This window comes from Chiloscyllium punctatum, chromosome 12 (assembly GCF_047496795.1).
Source record: "Chiloscyllium punctatum isolate Juve2018m chromosome 12, sChiPun1.3, whole genome shotgun sequence".
NCBI classification, from domain to species: Eukaryota; Metazoa; Chordata; class Chondrichthyes; order Orectolobiformes; family Hemiscylliidae; genus Chiloscyllium; species Chiloscyllium punctatum.
In genome coordinates, this window is record NC_092750.1 from 80,731,982 (window position 1) to 80,758,434 (window position 26,453).

The window sequence follows — 26,453 nt, forward strand, 5'->3', positions numbered from 1 at the left end:
TGGCTGAAAACCTTCCCCTTCAGTGTGCCCTGAGCATTCTCGGAGACATCCCTGATCCTCGCACCAAAGACACTTTTTATGAAGAATGCATAGAATCGTCGAATCCCTATATTGTGGAAAACGGCCATTTGGGCCAATATGCCCACACTGACCCTCCAAAGAGTAACCCACCCAGACCCATTAGCCTATTCTCATACTCTACATTTACCCCTTACTAATATACCTAACCTCCACATCCCTGAACACTATGAGCGTAGTAACCTGGCCAGAGCCAGTCTCCTACGATATATTGATTCTGGTTTCGCACCACAGATACTGCCAGTACTTCTGAGCATTCCCAGAAACTTCTGGTTTTGACACCAATGACGATCACATACTGATCAAAACGTATCCAACTCAGATCTGAAAAAAAAACCTGAATTTATTTTCTCATTAAAAATCCAAATATTTAGTAATTCAAGAACCACAGCAAATATCCATTAAATTATTTTTGTTTGGTCCATAATTGTCATTTGTTCACTTTGCCAAACCATGAATAAAAGACCTGTTTGCATGTTTTGTGCATTATGTTTTGGGAGGAGTTAGAGAGAGGTGGGGGGGGGGGGGGGGGGAGGTGAGGGGCTGGGACCAGGGGGTTTCTGGGAAGGTTAATTTCCCACTAAAAACGGACTTACCTCCAGCATCAGGCCTCCATTTGCAGCAGTGGTGAGAGCGAGGAGCGGAGTGGGAGAGGATGAATTGTGCGCTGGGAGGGTAAGTGATCTGACATATTTTGCCAGCGATTGAACGTGAGACACTACATGTGTAATGTCTCCTACCCCGAACACCTCACCTAACCAAAGCAAATGAACTCTGTACTGTGTTGATAAGGTGCTTCTCTTGTTTTTTTTTAATCCCGTGATTAGTTAAATAAAACCCTTTCCTTTTCCGTTTATCTAATTTAAGACCAAGTTAAGCTTTAGAGTAAAAGTGATAGGAGATCTCAGAGCCACGTTATGCTCCACTTGCTCAATGTGGGAGCTCAGGGACACAGCTGCTGTCCCTGTGCTCATGCAGGACGTGTCCCCATATCCCTGCACTCTCCTTGCAGGATCTTGTCACGTTTCCTGCCAATGTCATTGGTACCAATGTGTACCACAGCCGCTGGCTGTTCAGCATCCCCTTCAGTAAGCCCTGAGCATGCTCGGAGACATCCCTGATCCTCGCACCAAAGACACTTCTTATGAGGAACGCATAGACGGGATGATGACTCTGGAGCGGCGGATGGACTCACCTTTGAACACACACAATGCGGACGAGGTTGTAGATAGCACATTCAGTGAACTGATCACATCACAGATGAGGATTGCTGAAGGAGAAAGGGAATTGGTGACCAAAAGCAGAGAAAGAGCAGGAAGGCCATGCAGGTGTCCCCTGCGGTCACCTCTCTCCTTAGCAGGTATACGGTTTTGGATCCTGTTTGGAGAGATGGCTCACCAGGAGATGACAGCAGTAGCCCCGTTAAATGCACCGTGGTTGGACCTGCTGTTCAGAAGGGCGGGAAAAATACTGGAAGGGCTAAGTCATAGGGGATTCAATTGTAAAAGGAGTAGATAAGCATATTTCTGTTCGAAGTCAAGACTCCAGAATGGTATGTTGCCTTCCAGGTGCAAGGGACAGTAATGCCTCGGATCGACTGCAGAACATTCTGAAGGGGAAGGGTGAATATCCAGTTTTCATGGTGCATGTAGGCACCAATGATATAGGTTTAAAAAATCAGGATGAGATCCTACAAACACAATTTAGGGAGTTAGGAGTCAAGTTAAGAAGTAGGACCTTAAAGGCTGTAAGCTCAGGATTGCTACTAATGCCACGTGCTAGTCAGAGTAGGAATGAGAGATGGTGCAGGAGGGAGGAGTTCTAATTTTTGGGACATTGGGACTGGTTATCTGGGAGGAGGGACTATTACAAATTGGACAGCCTACACCTGAGCTGGAATGGAAATAATGTCGTTCGGGGTACTTTTACGAATGCTGCTTCGGAGGGTTCAAACTAATGTTGTAGAGGGATGGGAACCAAATGAGGAGCTTAGTCGATATTAAGGAAATAACAACTGCAGCCTGTAAGGAAATAGATAATGAAGTCAGCGTGAGTAGGGGGAAGAGTCGGCAGGGAGTAGATGATGAACACAAAGGGACAGGTTATCTTAGGTGCATTTGTTTTAATGCAAGAAGTGTAGTATGTGCAGATAAACACAGGGCTTGGATTAGTACCTGGGAGTTGATATTATTGCTATTAATGATACTTGGTTGAGGGAAGGGCATGATTGGCAAGTAAATATACAAGGATATCAAAGCTTCAGGTGGGATAAACAGGGGGGTAAAAGGGGTATAGGAGTTGCATTCCTGGTCAAAGAGGATACCACAGCTGTGCTGAAGGAGGGCACTATGGAGGACTCAAACAGTGAGGCAATAAGTTTAGAGATCAGAAATAGGAAGGATGCAGAAACAATATTGGGGCCTCCCAACAGTGAGCGTGAGATGAAAGTACAAATATGGAAACAGATCATGGAAAGATGTGGGAACAACATCGTGGTGGTGAAAGGCAATTTTATTTTCGCAACATTGACTGGGGTTCACTTAATATTAGAGGACTGGATGGAGCAGAGTTTGTAAGGAGCAGCCAGGAGGGATTTTTGAGCAGTATGTAAACAGTCCAACTCAGGAAAGAGCCATTTTTGTCCTGATGCTGGGGAATGAGCCTGGCCAGGTGGTTGAAGTTTCAGTTGGGGATAACTTTGGGACTATTGATCACTATTCCATACGTTATAGAATACGCAAGGACAAAGACAACAGTTGTCCTAAAGGAAGAGTGCTAAATTGGGGGAAGGCCAACTATACCAAAATTCAGCAGAAGTTGAGGAATATAGATTGGGAGCAGTTGTTTGAAGGTAAATCCACATTTGATACGTGGGAAGCTTTTAAAGAGAGGTTGATTAGAGTTGAGGTCAGATATGCTTCTGTGGAAATGAGGGGTAGGAATGGCAAGTTTAGGGAACCATGGATAACAGGTGAAACTGTGAGACTAGCTTAGTGGAAAAAGGAAGTGTACATAAGGTCTAGACGACTGAAGACAGACAAAGCTTGGGCAGAAAATCGGGAATGTAGGACCAATATGAAACAAGGAATTAAGAGGGCTAAAAGGGGTCATGAGATATATTTAGCAAACATGATTTTGGAAAATCCCAAAGACTTTAATTCATATATCAATAGTAAGAGGGTAACTAGAGGAAGGGTTGGACCACTCAAGGACAAAGGAGGAAAGTTATGCATGGAGTCAGAAGAAATGGGTGAGATTATTAATGAGCACGTGATATCACTATTCACCAAGAAGAAATGTTGAGATTAGGTATGGATGCTTGATTCCTCTAGGTCAAGCTGAAATAAGGAAGTGTTGGTTATTCTAAAAGACATTAAGGTACCAGGTTCCCAGGTCCGGATGGGATCTTGGATGAGAGAGGAAACAGGTGGGACCATAGCAGATATCTTTGCAGCATCTTTGAACACGGGTGAAATCCCGTAGTACTGGGAAATTGCTAATGGTGTTCCCTTGTTTAAGAATGGCGACCCTGACGTTAGTGGTATGGAAGCTGCTGGAGAAATACTGAGGGATAGGATGTATTCCCAGTTGGAAGAAAATGTGCTCATCAGTGATGGGCAACATAGTTTTGAGCAGGGAATGTCATGTCTTGCCAACTTAACAGAATTCTTTGAGGAAGTGACAAAGTTTCTTGTTGAGTGACTGTCATTAGATGTCATATACATGGACTTTAGTAAGGCGTTTGATAGGGTTCCCCACGGTACGCTGATTGAGAAAGTGAAGTCACATACGGTCCAGGCTGTACTAGTTAGATGGATAGTCTAGTCCCCTATTCACTTTCTTCTTCTTGGCTGTCATGTCTGCAGGGTGATCTGCTCTCTGTGTGAGCTATCCACCTAACTCTCAGTATCACAGATGCCCCATAGAGTCTCTAGTTACTATCTGAGTTCCATGACCCAGTGTTCATCTAGGACACGAGCAGGGGCTATGACTTCCCAACGTAACAGAACAGATTTTCCATCGAACAAACATGTCTTGTCATGTCTTAAAATGAAACATGTCGAGAGTAACTTAATTAATTACTTAGAATTAAATTAACATCAGGGAAAAAATAACAATCTGGTTAACTCCCTTATACAACTGTGGTTTACTGAGGGTAATATATAATATATTGGCTCAGAATTTCACTTCTCCCTCTTATTTCTGAGTTCAATCCTTATTTCAGAAGTTGAAAAAACAAATTTGCTAACTTCTACCAATTCACTGACAGGCGCTAATAACGGTGTATTATCTGCCAATGAATTTACAGCCTTTTCTGTGAAGGCTCTTGTACTTCTTCCAAACTCAGTGCAGGCCCGTCCCAGCAGCAGAAGGTTATCTCTCTGACTCCCAGGTACATGTAATCCTCCAGCTCCCACTCCACTCTGCTCCCTCACAGGGTCACCGTCTCTGTGACTCCCAGGGACGTGTAATCCTCCAGCTCCCACTCCACTCTGCTCCCTCACAGGGTCACTGTCTCTGTGACTCCCAGGCACAATTAGGCCATGATCCTCAATGCTGATTTATATCCTCCCACTTTGCTGCCTCTGTAACTCCCAGGTGTGAGTGAGCCTCATGCTCCTGCTCCAAGTTGCTCCCTCACATGGTCACTCCCTCTGTGACTCGGTGCTGATTTCGAGCCTCCTGCTCTGCTGCTTCTCCAACTCCGAGTCCTAGTCGGCCTCGATGCTCGCTACTGATTAATGTTCTCCCCCTCTGTGCTGCACTCTCTCAGGTTCTCTCCCTTTGTGACTCCCAGGTAATGGTAGGCCTCAAGCCTCAGCTAAGATTTATAACATCCCATTCCGCACTGCTGCCTTACAGAATCGCTGATGTGCCTGGAAGACAGTGGGGAAGAGGAGGATTAGACAGAGCAGAGGGTGTTACAGTGATTGAGTGAGCTATATGGGCTGGAACAGGTTATCTGTGGAGCATGGCAGACCTGCAGTGTCGAAAGCAGGTTATTGGAAGATACAGTGAGAGTTGCAGACACTGAAGAAGGCGAAGGAAATAGAGATAGTAGTTTGTTCATGACGGAGCTATGCAGAGTCAAAAGTACTTTTTCTGTGCTGCTTACAGAGATGTGTAGAGTTCAACAAATACAAATTGAGAGCCAGCAAGTGTTGTATGGTACTGGAGACTGTTGGATATTACAGAGTTAGAAGACTTGCAGTAACTGGGGGGAGTATAAACTTTTGGAGCACTGGTGGTGTTCAAGGACCCTCAGGACATGAGGATTTGCAGAAAATGGGAGCATTCCAAATAGTGGGATTGTGGGGGCTGGAAGTCCCGAGATAGATAAGGAGGATGAAAAGTTCCGATTTACCACACGCAACCATTGTAATTATCGAGATTTAAGGAAGGGAACCTGTGCTGTCATTGATTACAGTTATATGGAGAGTTACAGAAGCTGAAGGGGTTACAAATTTAAAAAGGGAGAGATTTTAGGTGATCAGAAATTTAAACAAGAATAAAGAAATTTTAGAGATCTCAGGCACAGATGGGAATGGAAGAGGTGAGATAGTGTGAGGAACTATAAGAGTTATAAATCGGGGAGGATGCCAGATATAAAAGGGAGAGCTGCATTGTCTGTGTGCAGTTAGAGACATGAGGAGTGTTGTAGCGCCTGCTGGAGGCTACACGGATAACAACAGTTCTATCGGCTGGTGCAGTGGTTCAGGAAGGCAGCTCACCACCACCTTCTCAGGGACCACTCCAAATCAATAATAAATGCTGGCCCAGCCAACAAAGCACATGTGCATGAATGAATGGAGGAATAAAAGATCTACAAGTAGCACTGAGGTCACTCAGGAAGGCCCTTTCAACGGCACTTTACAAACCCGGAACCACTATACCCTGGAAAGACAGGAGCTCCAGGTGCACGGGAATAACAGCATTTCCAAGGTGCCCTCCAAGCCACGCTCCATCCTCCCAGCACTGAGTCTGTCCCTACACCCAAAGGACTGCAATGGGTCAGGAAGGCAGCTCCCCACCACCTTCTCCAGGGAATTACAGATGGGAAGGTAATGGGGAAACTCTGCTGTTTACAGCCAGACAGAAAAATAAATCCAGCAGTGGGTGTGAAATGACATTTCCGTTTCACAACAACATGTTGAACATGGATAGAGGATTTGTCTGATTGGCACAAGGCAGAGAGTGTGAAGAAAGGAGTCTTTTTCACCATGGGAACTGGTGATGGGGGAGCTCCGCAGGGGTCAGTGTTGGGACTACACTCAACACGTTATTCATTCAGAGTCTAAACAAAAGATGTGAAGGGGTACGAGAAATGGGTTTCCAAGAAAGATTTCAGGGATGACATTCGTGTCATAGGAGGAGCAGGTAAAGTCTCTGGGTCTGCACTTGATGAAGTTTCAGAGGCGGCGGCAGAATCTCATTCAAACTTACAGAATACTGAGGGGCCTGGATGGAGTGGACGTGGGCAAGATGTTTCCACGAGCAGGAGAGACGAGGGGCCAAGGGCACAGCTTCAGAGTAAAGGAGGAGCCTTTAGAATAGAGATGTGGAGGAATTTATTCAGCCAGAGGGTGATGGATCTGTGGAACTCACTGCCTCATGGGACTGTGGATGCGAAGTGATTCAGTGTATCTTACTCAGAGATAAGCAGGTTCTAGATGAATAAGGAGATCAAGGGTTACAGGGAGTGAGAGAGTGGGGTTAAGAAACAATTCATACACAATCGAATAGTGGAATAGACCTGATGGATTGAATGGTCTAATTGTACCCCTTTACATGATGGTCTTACGGACTGCGCTTATTCCATAGGTTTCTAAGTGTGCAGTTAGTATTTCTGGCATATCGTTTAACATACATTCCAGTACTTTCGTGATTATTGCTGTCAGCTCTTGGTTTCAGATCAACTGCAGAAAGCTACGCTATGGCCTAACCTGGGAATCCTGGTGTATAAATCTCAGAAAGTTAGCATACAGGGACAGAAGGACATAGAGAATGTAAATGGAATTGATTTCAAAGGGAATGGAGAATAAAAATAGGGAAGGCTTGTAATAAATATAGAGGACTCCAGTCGGTCCACACTGAGAATACGGTGAACAGGTTTGCTCCCCTATCTGGAGGGAAAATATCCTTGCATTGGAGGCAGCCCAGAGAAGGTTCACCAGGCTGATCTTCAAAATGGAGGAATATTGAGAAGAAGAGGTGAAGAAGGTTGAACTTGCAGTCGTTAAAATTTAGAAAATGAGACAAATATATTGATACACCAAAGATTCTTGTGTTCTTACAGATTTGGTACTGAGACATTGTTTCACTGAGCAAGGATCTGTAACCGGAGATGAAGGGGAATACAGTTACCAGAGAAGCCAATAGAGAAAAGCTGGGCTGTAGAGACTGGAGGATGTTACAGAGTTCGGTGGTTTGAGATCAGTGTTCGTGGTTAGAGATCAGATGGTTGGCTGGCTGAAAGATGTCAAGGATTATCAGTTCTGAAGGATTTACAGAGATTGGGAGGAATGTAGGGATTTGAGATTGCACACAGTAGTAGTTGGAGCTACAGAAGTTTTTCGAGAAAGGGAGTGTTAAAGGCACTGGAGAGTAGACAGATGGGGTAGTATTGGAGCTACAGGAGTTGATAGAGAAAGGGAGGATTGGAGGGACTGGAGAGTACACAGGTAGGGGTTGTAGTTGGAGCTGCAGGAGTTTATAGAGACTGGGAGGATTGTTGGTGCTCGAATTACAGTGACATGGACAAAGGTTGGAGCTGCAGGAGTGAGTGAGATAGGGAGGTTTGAAGGGGCTGGATCAGTTCACACAGCCAGGGAGAAGCATAGGGATTGGAGGAGCCAGAGATGCTGAGGGTTGTCGGGCTGCAGAAGTTCAGAGAGTTACTGAGGACTGAAGGCAGGTTTACAGCATTCCCATCAGTTACACAGAGATGTAGAGTGCTGTTCTGGAGTGGGTTACAAAAATCGAGAGGGTTGCAGATACTGGAAGATATTACAAAGACAGTGAGCTGTAGAATTTGAGGAGGTTACAGCAACAGGATGCGTTGATTAGTTGGAGGCTGCTCCAGGTGATAAACATGCTGCAGAGGATCAAAACCTTACATTGATCAGGGGGATTGGAAGCTCTGGAGATAAAGAATGAGAATTGCAGTAACTGAAGAATATCACAGAGATGGGGAGTAATATATGAGTTAGAGGAGTTATAACATGGGATAGGCTGTATTCAATGGAGTCAGAGAAGATACAGGGAGATCTGAAGGGACTACAGGTGATCGAAAGGACAGGGAGGCTTCTCACTGTTGGATTGGGTCAGTTTACGCAGGCATGGGGTATTTTATGGAATTGTGCTACTTACAGAGAATAAGAGAGTTGTATAGGATTGAGGAAAGAACAGAGATATGGAAGGCTGTAGTTAATGAAGACTTTTGTTGATGTCAGATGCTGAGATTCTGGAAAGAATATGGACTGGCAAGCTATACAATCTGTCAGAGCTTACAGAGACAGGAACAGCAATAGATCCTGGAGACACAAACACAGATAGGGAGTATTACAGACACTGGAGGAGGTTTTTGCTTTCGGGATGGTTGTAGGGGAGTGTAACGTTTACACAGATAGGGGTGTAAGAGCTGGAGAAGGTTATGGAGATGATTAGATTGATGGGGGGATCGAAGGAGTTTACATTGACAGGGCGGGTGATAGCGATGGGAGAAGGTTACATTGATAGTAAGTCTTATAGAAACTGATCGGGAGAGTCACAAGCATTGGAGCTGGTTTCACAGATCGGTAGTTTTACAGTGTCCTGGGAGGATTACGCAGATAGTGAGGTTTGTAGGATGTTCACATTTTCAGAGTGTTTCAGGAATGGAAAAGGTTACACAGTTAAGGAGGGATGTTGGAGTGTGGGAGTTCACAGAGACTCGGAGGTTTGAAGGGGTTGGGGCTGATTATGGATAGATGGATATATTTGGGGCAGTAATATGGAATGCAGAGGGAGAGTTTGGATTAGATTCCCTACAGCATGAGAACAGGTACTTCGGCCCAACAAGTCCACACCAACTCACCAAAGAGTAATTCACCCAGACCCACTTCTCTCCGACAATGCACCTAACACTATGGACAATTTAGCATGGCCGATTCACCTGACCTGCACATCTTTGGACTGTGGGAGGAAACTGGAGCACGCGGAGGAAACCCACGCAGACACAGGGAGAAGGTGAAAACTCTACATAGACAGACAGTCACCTAACGCTGGAATCAAACCTGGGTCCCTGGCAGTGTGAGGCACCATCGCTCACCACTGAGCCACCGTGCTGCCTAAATTGCAGAATTACACAAAGAGAGAGAGTGTTTGAGGTGCTGGGAGGACTGTAGGGAGTGGACGAGCAAACAGAGATGTGGAGTGCTGCTGTGGCTTGAATAGGGTCTGGAGGTGTTCATATCGGTAAGGAGGTCGGTAGGGTTGGGAGAAGGTTACTGTGGTCATGTGGTGCTATAGGCCAGGAGACAGGAGTGTGATCGGACCTGCAGAAGGTTACAGTGATATCATGTTTTCTTGGGGCTTGAGGAAAGTACACAGGTGGGTATTTTGCTCCAGGCTGGAGGATTTTACAGAGACGGCGTTACTGGAAGTATTGTGAAAAACTACAGAAATGGGAATTATTGCACTGAGCGCAGGATGAGATCATTGAGATTGGGCATGTTATTGACATTGGAGCAATTTACATACAGGGAGAGTTGTCAGCATTGGAGGAGATTTCAAATATACAGCGGGAATTTGGGAGGGGTGGAGGTTACAGAAATAGGAAAATTTCTGGGAATTACAAGCATTCAAGACATTGGCACATACAAGTTAGACCGAAAGGCATGTTTCCTTGCTGTCTGACTCTATCACATGAGAAGAGAGAGTGTGAGAGGGAGAATATAGAACAGAGAGATCCCAGGTTTCAATACCATCTCCTTGAGGGAGGCCTGCTTTCCCCTCTGTTGTACTGATCCTCACTAAGACAGCATAGACCTGAATTGATAACGGTCAACTTACTGTATTGACATAGGAAGGCTCAGTACAGCAGAGATGAAAATTAACAAGAGGTGGGGTTTGAGCCTGGGACCATCATGCTCTGTGTTTACCCTTCAACACTGTATCTGTGTCACGTCTTCCGGACCAAAGTTCAATCCCTTAAATACACTCTGCTCTGTTCACTGTGAGTGATCTTACCTCACTGCAGGATTTACTGCAGGCTCCAGATCTCACTCTCCATCTCTCGGGCTGACCAACTGTCTTCAGTGTGGTGATGGACGAGACAGGAATTGGGAATTCTATTGAGTCAAGAGCATCCTGAGTATCTACAGGAGATAGAGAAACAGACAGAATGGGAAATTAAACTGATGCAGTGAGGGTTACACATGGAGAATGGCACCAAGTCCCACTGAGATCTGGAAAATCCCAGTCTCCATCCCTGGTCTGTGTTGCCTCATCTCCCTGGAGTGGAGAATTCTGTTGGCTCAGGATTTGGAATAGTTGCAAAAGGTGCAGTCACCGGCATCAATTAGACCCTCACAGTGACAGAGACCAAATGGAGAGAGACTGTGTGATATCACCAGAGAGCAGGAAGGTATCAGGATCAAATCACGGTCAGGAAGAAGGTGAACTGGGATCAGTACTCAGGGATGAGGGAGCTATCAGTGGACCAGGCAATGGCCTCGTAGTACTCTCACTAGACCGTTCATCCAGAATTTAATGCCAGAGTCAGGGATACACATCTAACCGCTTAATAATACCCTTTCAGTAAGCAAATCTGTTTTCGGCTGCCAGTCTGGCCTACACATGAATCCAGACCCAGGGCAATGGGATTGACGCTCAAATGCCCACTGTCATGATCTGGCAAGTCACTCAGCTCTAAGGCTGGTCAGGGTGGGCATGCGATGCTGACCAGCCAGAGACAGCAACATCCCATGAGTGAGTTAAAATCAACACTGCTGGGAGCAGTGTCCTGGCCAATCATGACGGTAGGTTTATGGACAGGGCTTTAAACTGACAGAGAGGATGCAGGGACAGGGTTCAGGTGAAAGGAGCTTTCCAAATCCAGAGAGAAAAGGTGAAGCCTCAGAACAGCATGGGAATGTGGCTGAAGACAAGCAGAAAGGAACAGGAAGGGACAGAGTTTAACTAAAACTGTACATCAATGAATTGGTTTGTGACAGGACATTGTGGGGAAGAGGAAATTATAATGTTGTTTTGATTTGGAATGGACAAAGTATCTACAATAAGGTAATAGACTTGGGACACAGAGATAAATGAGACTTAGTCACCAGACAGACGTGATTACAGGCTGAATAAAAGGTGGAACATAAGTATTCAACAGTAAACCACCTTACAGGATCTCTGGAGAATGGAAAAGCAAGATGGGAACCCTGACACTAATGGATAACAAAGGCATTACAGAGAAAGCATTTGGCTTCAGATTATGCAGCTGAATCAGCCTGAATGCAAATTCTGGGTGCTATGTGTCAACAACACAAGCAGGAGAACAGTTTTTATGCTGGTAAAAACAATGACTGCAGATGCTGGAAACCAAATTCTGGATTAGTGGTGCTGGAAGAGCACAGCAATTCAGGCAGCATCCAATGAGCAGAGAAATCGACGTTTCGGGCAAAAGCCCTTCATCAGGAATAAAGGCAGTGAGCCTGACGCGTGGAGAGATAAGCTAGAGGAGGGTGGGGGTGGGAGAGAGTAGCATAGAGCACAATGGGTGAGTGGGGGAGGGGATGAAGGTCAGGGAGGAGAGGGTGGAGTGGATAGGTGGAAAAGGAGCTAGGCAGGTCGGACAGGTCCGGACAAGTCAAGGGGACAGTGCTGAGCTGGAAGTTTGAAACTAGGATGAGGTGGGGAAACGGAAAATGAGGAAGCTGTTGAAGTCCACATTGATGTCCTGGGGTTAAAGTGTTCCGAGGCGGAAGATGAGGCGTTCTTCTTCCAGGCGTCTGGTGGTGAGGGAGCGGCGGTGAAGGAGGCCCAGGACCTCCATGTCCTCGGCAGAGTGGGAGGGGGAGTTGAAAGGTTGGGCCACGGGGCGGTTTGGTTGATTGATGCGGGTGTCTCGGAGATGCTGCCTTGCAGTATTTCATTGCTCATCCCTGCATTAAACAGGAATTCATTAGAAATTGTATCAAAGGTGGTGTGATAATTTTTGAAGACTTAAGTCTTTGTATAATCAGGGACAGACACATTGGCAAGAGTGATATTATCCGAGATCCTCCTTGAATGTTTTTGTCAGTGTTTCTTTGAATAACATATTGTGCAAATAGCGAGGGATGTAACTATCTCAGATCGACCATTGGGTGATGAAGCTGAGTGAATGAGTAATATCACACCGAGATCCTCCAAGAAATTATACCGGAATTCAAAGAGATTATGACATTTTAAAGTGAGCATAAATCACACCCGAGCATCAGTAACAAAGTCCATTATATGATATTGAGAGAGAACTGACCAAGGTAAACAGGGGAAACAGACTGAAATGTCAGGCTGTAAATGAACAGTGGAAAACATTTAGAGCCAGAGAGACCTAGAGACGTACAGCACATAAACGGACCCTTCGGTCCAACTCGGCCACGCCGACCAGATATCCTTTCCTAATCTCGTCCCATCTGCCAGCACTTGGCCCATATCCCAATAAACCCTTTTTGTTCATATACCAATTCAGATGCCTTTTGAATGCTGGAATTGTACCAGACTCCATCACTTCCTCTGGCAGTACATTCCCTACATAACCACACTCTGCGTGAAAAGGTTGCCCCTTAGGTCCCTTTTAAATCTTTCATCTCTCACCCTAAACCTACGCCCTCCATTTCTGGTCTCCACTTCCCCAGGGAAAAGACCTTGTCTGTTTATCCTATCCATGCCCCTCATGATTTTATAAACCTCAGGAATGTGACCCCTTAGCCTCTGACGCTCCAGAGAAAACAGTCTCAGTCGTTTCTGCCTCTCCCGATATCTCAAATCCTCCAACCCTGGCAACATCCTTGTAAAACTTTTCTAAACACTTTCAAGTTTCACAACATCCTTCTAATAGGAAAAAGACCAGAACTGCATGCAATATCCCAAAAGTGCCCAAACCAGTGTGCTGTACAGCTGCAACATGACCTCCAAACTCCTATAATCAATGCTCTAACCAATAAAGGAAAGCATACCAAACACCTTCTTCACTATCCACTTACCTAGGTAACACTTACGGGGGCATGGGCGTGGACATGGATTGGATGATGGATGTGATGGGCGGGGGGGGCGGTGTTGAACGGATTTGGGGACGGGCTGAGGGTGATGTAGGATGTGTCTGGGAGGTGGGAGCAGGTGGCGGGTGGAGGGTGGGATCAGATGGTTTTGGGGGCAGGATTTGCTGTTGGGTCGGTGACGTTGAGAGTCGGGTGGGGGCGGTGTTGGATGGGTTTGGAGGTGAGCGGGGTGTGTTTTGGGGGTCTGTCAGGGTGTGGGGGCTCACTCATGGCTTGCTGCTGCCTAGTCACCTGAACAGGGAGCAGACTGGACTGAAAACTCCGAGCCCCAGAGGAAAGGTATTGAATCGATTAACTGAATAATCAATTAACCAAACGAAATAGTGCCCGCCCATCTCGTTCAGATAATCGAGGTTCCTCTGTAAACCATCTGGAATATACCCTAGTGTTGTGTGAATTTTACCTTCACCCAATCAACCCCTGCTCGATCCTGCTGAATGGCCCCAATATTGGCCCAGTTCCAGTTTAAGACCTAAATCTGTCAACCTGCCTGATCTTTTTCCACAACTATGTTAAAACAAAGACAGTTGTGGTGACTGGACGCAATGTGCTCTCCGACTGGTACTTCAGTCACTTGCCTGACCTGGTTTTCTGAGGAGGGGTCCAGTGTTGCACCCGCCTGAGTACCATAGAGCCCTCTACGTCTTGATTGAGGAAACTTTCTTGAACACATTTACAAATTCCACCCAGTTCAGGCCTTTTACACTCTGGGTGACCCAGTCAATCCAGGGGAAGTTAAAATCTCCATCCAATACTACTCTATTATTTGTATAGGTACCTGCAAACTCACGACACATTTGCTCCTCTCGGACCCGCTGGCTATTTGAGGGTCTAGAACACGATCCCAGCAGACTGACCATCCCCTCTTTGTTTCTAACTTTTAAATTTATGGCCTCATTTGATGACTGCTTATCAGAATTGTCTTGATGAACAGTTGTTATTTCCTTCCGAATCAAAAGGACAACTCCCCCTCCTCACTTACTTGTCCTTCAGTCATGCCTGTAGTTTCTGTATCCTGGAACACTGAGCTGCCAGTCCTGCCCTTCTCTCAGCCATGTTTCGGCTATGGCTACAATATCCCAGTCCCCAGAGCTAATCCATGCTCTGAGCTCGTCTGCCTTACCAGTCAGGCCTCGTGTGTTGAAATAAATGCCCTTTAAACCAGATATCTTTCCGTCCCTCGACTGTGCCCCTGGATATCCTGAATAGGTAACTTGCTCTTGATGGCTGATGTATTTCCCCTGACTTTTCGATGGTCCCTCTCTCACTCAGAGTCTCAACTCCCTGCCAAACTAGTTTAAATCCACCTGGGTAACACTAGCTAATCTCCTCCCTGGGATACTTGTGCCCCTTTGCTTCAAGTGCAAACTATCCCCTTTGTACCGGTCCCCTCTACCCCAGAAGAGATCCCAATGACCCAAGAACTGAAAACCTTGCCCAATTTACCAGCTCCTCAGCCACACATCCATCCATCCTACCTTTCTATTTCTATCCTCACTGGCACTTGGCACTGGGAGTAATCTGGAGATCATTAAGGTCAATATCCTGCTTTTTTAACTTCCCACCTGACTCCCTGTACTCATTTCACAGGACCCCATCCATCTGTCTACCTCTGTCATGTGGACCAATGTTCACAATGACCTCTGGATGTTCACCCTCCCCTTTCATAATGTTCAATAACGACTCAGAGACATCCTTGACCCTGGTACCTGGGAGGCAGCACACCATTCTGGAGTCTCTTCTGGAGTCACACAGTCTCCTGTCTGTCCCCCTCACAACTGTGCCTCCTATCAGTATCACGATCATTACAGAGGATCTGGCAAACATAGACTGGGAGGAACTCCCTGCAGTTGGGTCCATGTTAGGAAAGTGGAGTATTTTAAAGTGATGCATTGAGAACGCAGGGGCAGTGTGCTCCTTGAAGAGTGAATAGTAAAGGCAGCAAGTCCAGGGAATACTAATCAAGTGATGTCGTGAGTTTGATAAAGGAAATACAGTGCAATAAAATCAGGTGAAGCCCTTCACAAGTATAAAGAGTGCTAGCAGATTGTGGAAAATGAGGGACAAGCAATGGTCATGAAATATATTTGGCAGATACGATTGCGGAAAAGCCACAAGTATTTTATCAGCATCGTGAGAGTAAGAGGATTCCCAACGAAAGAGGGAGGCCTGTGAGAAAGCAAAGGGACAATCTGTGCATGGAGCCAGAGGAAGCAGGTGAGGTCTTCAATGAATACTTCCCATCTGTGTTCACACAGGTGAAAGACACTGTCGCCGGGGATTTCAGTTGGGATGCTGAGGTTCCAGAATATTTTAAGATCAATAAGGAGGAGGTATTAAATGTTTTCACAGGCATAAAGGTGGAGAAATCCCCAGTGCCCAGGGAAATGTATCCCAGGCTGCTATGTCATTCAGAAAAGGACATCTGTCTACCATCACGTTTTCTGCACGACTTGGCCACAGCAAAGTATTTGCCTCTTCAAAGGCCAAGCAAGTTACTCAGTTCAAGGGCAGCTAGGACTGGGCAAGAAAGGCTGGTCAGCCAGAGACACCCACATCCCATACCTGATTTAATAAATAACCCATTTGGATGGTCCCACTGGAACCGTGCTGGGAGCAGTGTCCTGGCCAATCATGTCAGTAGGTTTATGGACAGGGCTTTAAACTGACAGAGAGGATGCTGGGACATGGTTCAGGTGAAAGGAGCTTTCCAAATCCTAAGAGAAAAGGCGAAACAATGGAACAGCATGGGAATGTGGCTGAAGGCAATCAGAAAGGAACAGGATGGGACAGAGTTTAACTAAAATTGTACATCAGCGAATAGATTTGTGACAGAAAATTGTGGGAAAGAGTAAGTTATTTTTTTTTTAAATGAACAACGTCACTGTAATAAGGTAGATGGATTTGTGACACAGAGATAAAAGATTTAGACACCAGGGAGACATGGATATAGGGTGAACAAAAATTTTCAATGATTCCCAATCTTGCGGAAACTCAGGAAAAATTGGGTAACACTAAAAATAATGGATACCAAAGGCATTACAGAGAAAGCATTTGGCTGCAGATCATGAAGTAGAGTCAGTCTGAATGTAAATTACTACTTGCCAAGGACACAAGCAGCAGAACAGTTTTAGCCACTGAACAGTATACCATTGGTCATCATTGCATTACACAGGGACTCGTTGGAATTTTTTAAAAAAGGCATTGTGATAATTTTGGAAAACTTCAATATTCGTATAATCTGGGACAACACACGGTGAACATTGATATTGGAATAGGACTTCGGTTATATTTTCTTTCAGTGTTTCTTTGAAAAACGAATTGTGCAACTGTTCAGGGACATAACCATCGCAGAGCGACCGTGTAATGAAACTTAGTGAATGAGTCAAGTCACCTTCAGAGATCCTTCAGGAAATTGTGATAAAGTGCAGTTTAAAGAAATATAAAGTTTTAAAGGGATTCACAGAGGACAAGTTACAACTAGAAACAAAAAAGCCAATTACATGTGTGTGAGAGGAGAATTGACCAAGGTAAACAGGCTAAACAGACTGAGACATGTGTCTGTAAATCGACAGCAGAAAACATTTGAAGGAGCAGTGTAAAACACTCAACAGAAGGACATTCCATTGAAACAGTATAAACCTCAGCAAGAAATCCCCACTGGTCCCGCACACAGGACAAAAGGGATCATACTAGATTATGAGGCTGAGAGGATCACCAAAAAGTACGTAAAATCCTGAAGTGAGAGAGTGTTTTAGGAGTAAATTTTAAATAGATTGCAAAGGGTATACTAGCAGGAGGAGGGCAGTGGGAAGGGGAACCATGGTCAGGGTTTATTGACACGATAGGAACAGGGAGAGGTGAAGGTGCTGGAGGTGGTGAGATTGTTACAGGGAGTGGTCAGGGCCTGAACGGTGTTACAAAGCCAGGACAGATTGCTGTAGCTGGAGGGGTTTGCAGAGGTAGGGAGGGACATATGGATTTTTATTTATTCATTCCTGGGATGTGGTTGTCACTAACTGGACTAACATTCTTTGACCCAACTGCTAATTACCCAGAGGGTAGCTCAGAGTCAGCCATATTGCTGTGGGTCTGGTGTCACGTGCAGGCCAGACCAGGTTAGAATGTCAGATGGTCTTCTCTAAAGGACGTAAGTGAACCAGAGGAGTTCTTCCGACTGATCAACAATGTTTTAATGATGGTCCCACCAATGTCTTATACAGATACAACATGACATCCCAACTCTTACTCTTAATGCTCTCCCCAATGAAGGTAACCGTCCCAAACGCCTGCTTCACCAGCCTGTCTACCTGGGACACCACATTCAAAGAACTGTCTACCTGCATCCCTGGGTCACTGACAGACAACACTACCCAGGGCCCGAACATTAACTATACAGGTCCCACCCTGGTTTGTTTCACCAAAATAGAACACCTCACCTTTATCTAATTGAATTCCATCTGCTATTCTTCAGCCCACTATCCCAGCAGTACTGTTCATCCTGTTGTATCATAGATAACCTTCTCCACTGTCCACTTTCCCACCAATTTCAGTGTCACCCAAAATAATTACTTACCAGGAAACCAATATTTCCATCCAAACCATTTATCCAAATGACAAACAACAGGGGAGCCACTCCACCGCTGGTCACATGCCTCCTGTCAGAAAAACAACATGTCTCCCATCACCCTCTGTCTACAACCATCAAGCAAATTTTTGTATCCAGTTCACTAGCTCCTCCTGAATGCCATATCCTTTTACACTGATCTGAGCTTATTACCCAGTATACCAGACAGAACACACAACACAGAACAGTTCAGCCCAAGACCCTTCGGCCATGCTGCTCTGCTAACATTTTATCCGACTGTAAAATCAAACTAGCCTACATACCCTTCATATTACTCTATCCATGTATCTGTCCAAGAGTCTATTAGATGTCCCGAATGTGTCTAATTTTACTACCACCATTGGCAGTCCATCCGACCACCTGCCATCTCTATCCTTTTATCCATCCTCCAATGACCTTAAAATTATGCCGCCATGTAACAGCCATTTATGCCATAGGAGAAAAAGTCTCTGACTATTCACTCTCTCTGTGCCTCTCATCATCTTGTTCACCTCTACCAAGTCACCCCACCCCCTTCTTCACTCCAATGAGAAAAGCCTTAGCTCCCTCAAATTTTCTTCATAAGAACTGTCCTCCATTCCAGGCAGCATCCCAGTAAATATCTTGTGTACGCTCTCTAAAACTTGCACATCCTTCCTGTAAAGATGGGATGAGAACTGAACACAATATTCCAAGTGTGGTCTCACCAGGTCGCTAGAAAGATGCAGGAAAACCTCACGACTCTTGAAATCGATCCCCTTGCTAAGAAAAGCCCACACAACATATGCCTTTTTAATCAACCCTATCAATGTACGTGGCAACTTTGAGGGACCTATGGACATGGACGCCATGATCTCTCTGTTCCTCCACAATGCCAAGTATTTTGCCTTTCACCCTGTATTCTATATTCTGGTTCAACCTTCCAGAATGAATCACTTCACACTTTTCCAGATTGAACTCCATCTGTCACTTCCAGCCCAGCTCTGTGTCCTGTCAATGTCCCATTGCAACCGACAACAGCCCTCCACATTCCCCACCACTCCACCAACCTTCATGTTATTGATAAACTTACTAACCCACTCTCCAACATCCACATCCAACTCATTTATAAAAATCACAGAGAGCAGAGTCCCAGAGCTGATTGTTACAGAACCCCACTGTTCACTGAGCTCCAGGCTCAATATTGTCCATCAGCTGCTACCCTCTGTCTTCTCTGGGCCATCCAATCCTGTATCCAGACAGACAAATTTCCCTGTATCCCAATTTTCCTTCTTTTCTGAATGAGCTATCAAAATATTCTGTCATATCCTCAAAGAATTCAATAAGGTTTGTGAGGCATGACCTGCCCCTCACAAACCCATGCTGTCTCTAATTTAACTATGGCTTTCCAAGTAGTCATAAATCCTTTCTTTAGAGTCCTCGCCAATAATCTGCACACCACATACATTAGACCAAATCTGTAATTTCCAGAATTCTACCACTGTAATATGGTCCAGACGCTACAAATCTTCTCTACTCTGCCTTGTTCCCCAGAAGGGCACTGGAGGGTGGTGGGGATTACAGCGTCAGGGAGGGATATCAGGACAGGAGGATTTTGCAGACATTAGGAGGGTTTCAATGCCAAAAGGAGGCTTCAGTAATTGTGAGGTTTCATGGTGATGAAGGCATTTGAGGACGGAGGGAGGATTGTAGGGAAATGAGAGGTTTCACAGTTTAGGTGCTTTGTTCGGACTGCAAGTGGTTACTGAGTCGGGGAGGTTTCAGCACTAGTGGATATTACATAAACATGTGGTTTTGGTTGCGATGCAGGAAGCTTGAGAGTATGGGGTCTGAAGGAGGTTACACAAATGGGAAGAGTTGTCAGGAGTGCAGGTGTTTACAGAGACAGCAATGGTCTGATCTGGAGCAGAGGACCCAGATTGGGAGGGATGTGGGGACTGGAGGTGGTTTCACAGGGATGGAGGTCCATAGACCCACAGGAGGTTACAGAAATGTGGAGCACTGTAGGGCTGACAGGTTCATGGAGTTGGGAATATTGGGAGGGATAGAGAAGTTTACAGGGATAAGGATGTTTGTAGGACTGGGCTGGATTACACAGACAGGGACTGTTTTAGGGAGCTGAGCAGATTACAGAGATAAAGATATTTGTATTGACTGGAAGAACAAACAGAGATATGGAGGGTCATCGTGACTGAATGATCAACTCGGTTTAGTCATCACGCATTTGGCAGAGGAAGATACTGTCTGAGGAATTCAGTTCAGTTTTTTTGAAATGGTGCTTAAGTATATTGATGAGGCAGTGCAGATGATGTGGTTTACATGGACTTGAATAAGTCCTTAAACAAGATCCAACACGGAAGGCTGGTCCAAAAGGACTGGGTTCTAAGGCAAGTTGGCAAATTGGATGCAAAATTGGTGGATCGAATATTTTCACCACCGGGTGTACCACAGGGAACTGTGCAGGAACCATTGAACATTAATAACTCGGATGTGAAAGCAAAAGGTATCATTAGTCGGTTTGCAGATGACATGAAAGGTGAGGGTGTTGTTCACAGTGAGGGGGATGGTCTCTGTCTGCTGTCCGATGTCGATCGGATGATAATCTAAGCAGAGTTTAGTTCTGATTGAAGTGAGGTAATACTCTGTGGGAGGTACGATAAGAGAAGTACAGACATAATAAACGGTAGGTCCTTGCGGAGAACTGAGGAATACAGGGACCTTGGTGGACAAGTCCATAGATCCCTGAAAGTGTCAGCACAGGGAGACAGGGTGGGAAAGGCACCTCAACTGGGAGTGGGAGAGGGACCCATATCCTGGTGGGGTGAATTGCGAGAGATGCTTGAGAGGATATAACCTGGTCTGGCAGGGTGTTGGACCTTAAATAAACGTAATGCCAGAAAGAAGATTGAGGCTGGTATACGAGTTAAAGACAGCAATTTCAGCAGACAAGGCAGGCAAGAACATAGCAGGGAATGGGGGAAAACTGATGAGTAAACTGCATTTATTTCAATGCAAGGGGCCAGACAGCTAAGGAAGATGAACTCAGGGCATGGATTGGAACATGGGACTGGGATATTATAGTTATTACAGAAACACAGCTGAGGGAGGGGCAGGACTGGCAGTTCATTGTTTCAAGGTAGAGATGCTACAGGAAGGGGAGGCAAGAGAGGACGTGTGGTAGTGGGTTCTGATTGCATGATTCATCACAGCAGTACTTAGGGAGGATATTCCTGTGGGATCACCCAGTGAAACTGTGTTCGGGGAACAGAGAAATAAGAATGGGTCATCACTTTGATAAGATCGGACTGCTGACCCCGAAAATCTGTGGCAGACTGAGGAACAAATATGTCGGGACATCTTAAATAACAAGCATAATAATAGGGCTGTTATGGTTGGGGTTTTGCAACTTTCCAAACCGAGACTGGGACTGCCAGTGTTCAGTGTTTGCAAGGGAGGAATTTGGTAATTGTGTTCCAGAAAACTCCCAATCAATATGTACATGGACTGAAAAGAGAAAGGGGCACAACCTGACCTCCACTTGGGAATTAAGGTAGGGAAAGGGACTGAGATGTGAGTGGGAAAGCATTTTGCCAAAGTGACCACAGTTCTTGTAGTTTGAAAATAGCTTTGGATAAGGACAGGCCTGGTCCACAAGTGCAAGTTATAAAATGGAGCCTGACCAACTTGATCGATTTCGCCAGGAACTTACAAAATGTGATTTGGGAACGGAATTATTTACAGGGAAAGTGAAGTTTGGCAAGTGAGAATATTTTGAAAGTGAGATAAATTAAGTGATCAGCGCCAGCATTTTCCTGTTTGTGTGCAGGTCAATGCTGACAGCATTCGGAAACACTGGCTGTCTATTGAGGGTCTGGTCAAGGAAAAGGGGGGACATGTCAGGTATAGCCAGCTGGATCAAGGGAATCCCTGAGGATATACAGGGACTTTAGGAATACACTTTGAGTAGAAAACAGGAATGGAGAAAGGCTAAATGAAATAGCCTCAGCAGAGAAGGAAAGGGGAATCCAAAAGTGATTGTATCAGTATATTAAGAGTGCATAAGTAACTCAGGACAAAATAGTGTCCTTTCGTGATCAATGAGGCCATCGATGTGTGGAACTGCAGGATATTTGCTAAGATCCTAAACAATTTTTTCACTTCAGAAATTACTGTGGACAAAGACTGGGGAACTCGGGGACAAGAGTAAAACATTAGACCACAAATGGAGTTCTCTGCAATTCCAGTCTCTCTGCTACAGGAAGGATGTTGTGAAACTTGAAAGGGCTCAGAAAAAATTAACAAGATATTGCCCGGGTTGTTGCTGAATAAGCTGGGGTTACTGTCACTGGAGAATCGGAGACTGAGGGATGATCTTACAGAGGTCCTGATATGAACATGAGCGGCATGGATAGGGTAAACATTCAAGGCCTTTTCCCAGAAGTTGGGGAGTCCAAAAATAGAGGGCATAGGTTTAAGGTTAGAGGTGAATGGTTTACAGAGGGTCTGAAGGGACAGCTTCTTCACACACATGGTGATGGGTGTATGGAATGAACTGAGAGAGAAAATAATGGAGACTGATTCAATTACAACATTTAAAAGGTATCTGGATGGGCATCTGAATAGTAAGGGTGTAGACGTATGTTGGGCCAAATGCTGGAAAAGGGAATGGATTTATTTAGATCTTCTGGTAAGCCTGGACGAGTTGGGGACCAAAGGGGTCTGTTTCTATGCTGTAGATCTCTATGACTTGAAAAGAGTGCATGTTATAGAAGAGGTGGTGCTGGAGGTTTTAAAACACAAAGGTATGGCAATTTCCAGAACCTGATTAAGTGTATCACAGGACACTGTGGGATGCTGGGGTAGAAATTGTGGAGCCCCCTAGCAAAGGTATGTGTACTACTGACAGCCACGTGTGATGGGCTGGCAGGCTGGAGGGTGGCATCATGGACAGTGAAGGATGTTTTCTGAGATTACAAAGGGATCTTGATGAAGGGAGTGAATGGGCTGAAAAACTAGAGATGGAATTCAATCTGAATAAATACGAAGGAATGCATTTTGTAAAACAAACAAGGGTAGAGCTTATACAATTAATGTTAGGGCCTCGGTTCATGTTTTAGAGCAGAGGGACCTTTGGGTTCAAGTACATAATCCTTGAAGTTTGCATCACAGGATGGATAAAACAGTGCTTGGCATGCCTGACTATTGCTCAGTCCATTGAGTGGAGGATTTGGGACGTCATGTTGAGATTGTACAGACATTTCCGAGGCCTGTTCTGCAATACTCTGTCCAGTTCTGGTCGCCCAGTTAACAGGGAGGATAATAATAAGCTGCAGGGGGTTCAGAAGAGATTTACCAGGAGATTGCTGGGTATGGAAGGCTTGAGTTCGGAAAAATGGCTGGATAGGCTGTGTCTTTTTTCACTGGAGCCTGGAGGTTGAGACATGATGCTATAAAGGTTTATGAAATAAAATGAGGTATATAGATCAATTTAATGGTAGTTGCCTTTTCCTCAGGATGGGGGAGTCTCAAGAGGAGGGGGCACATTTTTAAGGTTAGAGGAGAGAGATGTTCAAAAAAAGATATGGGGCAATTTGCTACACAGAGGGTGGTTTGAGTGTGGAATGAACATCCTGAGAAAGGGGTTGATGTGGGTACAATGACAACATTTAAAAGATATTTGAATAAACAGGTGAATAGGGAAGTGTTGGAGTGATACGGGCCAGCAACAGGCAGCTGGGAAGAGTTTAGTTTTAGATTATGGTGGGTATCAACTGAAGGGTCAGTTTCCATGTTGTATGACTCTATGACAAGAATATGGTTTGATTCCATTATTGAAGAAAGGATCAGGGCTGGGTCCACTGATGTGCATCATCTACATAAACGATTTGGTTGAAAATATCGGAGTGATTGTGTGAAAGTTTGTTGATGATCAAATGAATGGTGTAGTGGGCAGTAAATACGGTTATCAAAGGGGATACTGACCAACTGGGCCAGTGGACCAAGGAAGGAAAGATGGAGTTTAATTCAGGATTTTGTTAAGACAAACCAGGGAGGACGAACACAGTTAATGAAAGGGCTCTGGCCAGGGTTTTTGAACAGAGAGAGAGAGACCAGGGAGTGCAAGTTACATTGTTCCTCGGAAATGGCATCACAGGTGGACAGGGTGGGGAAAGCGACATTTGTCACATTTGCCGACATTGGCCAGCACTTTGTTACATACATTGGAGATATTTGTAACATTGTCCTAAATATTTCCCTTGGGCAGAGGAGGCCACGGGGTGACCCTAAGAATGTTGAATAACCAAGGGTAGGTGAGTCCAAAACTAGAGAGTATAAACGGGAGGTGAGAGTGCAAGGATTTAAAGAGGGAGCTGAGGGGGAACATTATCCACAGAGGATGGTGCAGAGACGGAACAGACTGCCTCAGGCACATGGGAGAAACAAGAACAATTGTACAGCATGGAAAAGACATCTGGGCAGGTACATGGAGAGGAGAAGGTTTGAAGAGATAAGGGCCAAAGGCAGGCAAATGAGACTCATTCAGTTTAGGTAACATGGGCAGCATTGAGGAGTTGGACCACAGGTTCTGTTTCCGTGCTGTATCACTCGGTATCCAGCTAAAGAGTATTAGTGTAACAAAATAAGGCATGTTGTAGACACTGAAGCAAGTTACAGTGATGGGTATGGTAGTCTGGAATGCAGTACATTTCAAATATGTGGAGGGACTATCGGGAAGAGAGGAGGGTCCAGGGACAGGGACTATTGTAGGAGTTAAAAATGACTGAAGACACTTGTGCACAAGCCATGCCACAGATACAGTGTTGCAGAGTAGTGAGTCTTAGTATAGTGTTGGAGGGAGAACACAGAACAGAAAGATCCCAGGCAGCATTCCCAACCTCTTGGTGGAGGCCTACTCTCCCCTCAGTTGTACTGATGCTCACTCAGACAGCACAGGACTGGATTGATAACTATGAACTCCGGATGCTGTCTCAGTGCAACATAAGTTAAAGTAGACGTGGTGATTGAGCATGGGGTGTGTCTATACTGTGCTCCCCATCCAGCACTGTATCTATATCATGTCTTGTTAGCGATGTTTGGAGCCCTCTCATTGCTCTCTACTCTGTGCACTGGGAGTGATCTTACCTCACGGCAGGAGTTATTGAAGGCTCCAGATCTCCCTTCCCTTTGAAGATGGTTGGTCAGCCAGAGAGACAATGAGGTGATGGATGAGACACACAGCAGTTGGGAAGTCTATTGAGTCAGCAACTTCCTGACTACCTACAGGAGACATAGCGGTAGACAGAATGGGAAATTAGACTGATGCAGTGAGGGTTACACAAGGAGAATGGAAATGAGCCCCACAGATATCTGGAAAATCCCAAACTCCATCCTTGGCCTGTGCTGTTGCGTCTCTCTGGAGTGGAGAATTCTGTTAGCTCAGGATGTAGAGTAGCTGCAAGAGCGGGAGGCACTGACAGAGGCAGCAATTAGACCCAGACAGTGAGGGATACCACATGGAGAGAGACTGAGTGATATCACCAGAGTGCTGGAAGACTTCAGGATCACACAATCATGTTGGAAGAATGGGTTTGGCTTCACGTATCAGTGCTCAGGGATGAGCAACCAGTGAGCAGGTGAAGTGATGGCCTAGTAACATTATTGTTAGGGCATTTATCCAAAACCTCAGCTAATGTTCAGTGGAGGCAGGTTTGAATCCCATCATAAGATATGGTGGAATTTAAAAATCAATAATTTTAAAAATAGCAATGAACAATCGATAAACAAATATGAAACCATCGCTGATGTACAAAAATCACAATCCCTGAGATTAGATTCCCTACAGTGTGGAAACAGGCCTTTCGACCCAACTAGTCCACACCATCCCTCCAAAGAGTAACCCACTCAGACCCATCACCCTCGACCTAATACACCTAACACTGTGGGCAATGTAGCATGGCCAATTCGCCTGACCTGCGCGTCTTTGGACTGTGGGAGGAAACCCGAGCATCCGCGGGCAATTCACGCAGACACAGGGAGAATGTGCAAACTCCACACAGTCGCCCATTGCTGGAATCGAACCTGGGACCCTGGTGTTGTGAGGCAGGAGTGCTAATCACTGAGCCACCGTGCCGCCCACTTGCCCTTTCGACAACGAGACCTGATCATCCTCACGTGGTATGCACGACATCCCCACAGCAATGTGTTTGCCTCTCAATTGCCCACCAAAATGGCCGAGCAAGCTACTCAGCTCATGGGCAGATAGGGCTGGGCAATAAAGGCTGGTCTGCCAGAGACACCCACATCCCATACCTGATTTATGAAAAAATCCAATAGGATGGTCCCACTGGAACCATGCTGGGACCAGTGTCCTGGCCAATCATGTCAGTAGGTTTATGGACAGGGCTTTAAACTGACAGAGAGGATGTAGTGACAGGATTCAGGTGAAAGGAGCTTTCCAAATC

At 45.4% G+C, this 26,453-nt stretch overlaps 1 long non-coding RNA gene across 1 annotated transcript; it reads right to left on the reverse strand.

Annotated features, from left to right (window-relative positions):
• Positions 1-4,858: 4,858 nt before the first annotated feature.
• LOC140483491 (uncharacterized) lies at positions 4,859-25,270 on the reverse strand. Its single transcript, XR_011961979.1, has 3 exons — positions 25,135-25,270; positions 10,309-10,436; positions 4,859-4,955 (listed from the first exon to the last, which is right to left on the reverse strand). It is a non-coding gene; the product is annotated as an uncharacterized lncRNA (long non-coding RNA).
• Positions 25,271-26,453: the final 1,183 nt, after the last annotated feature.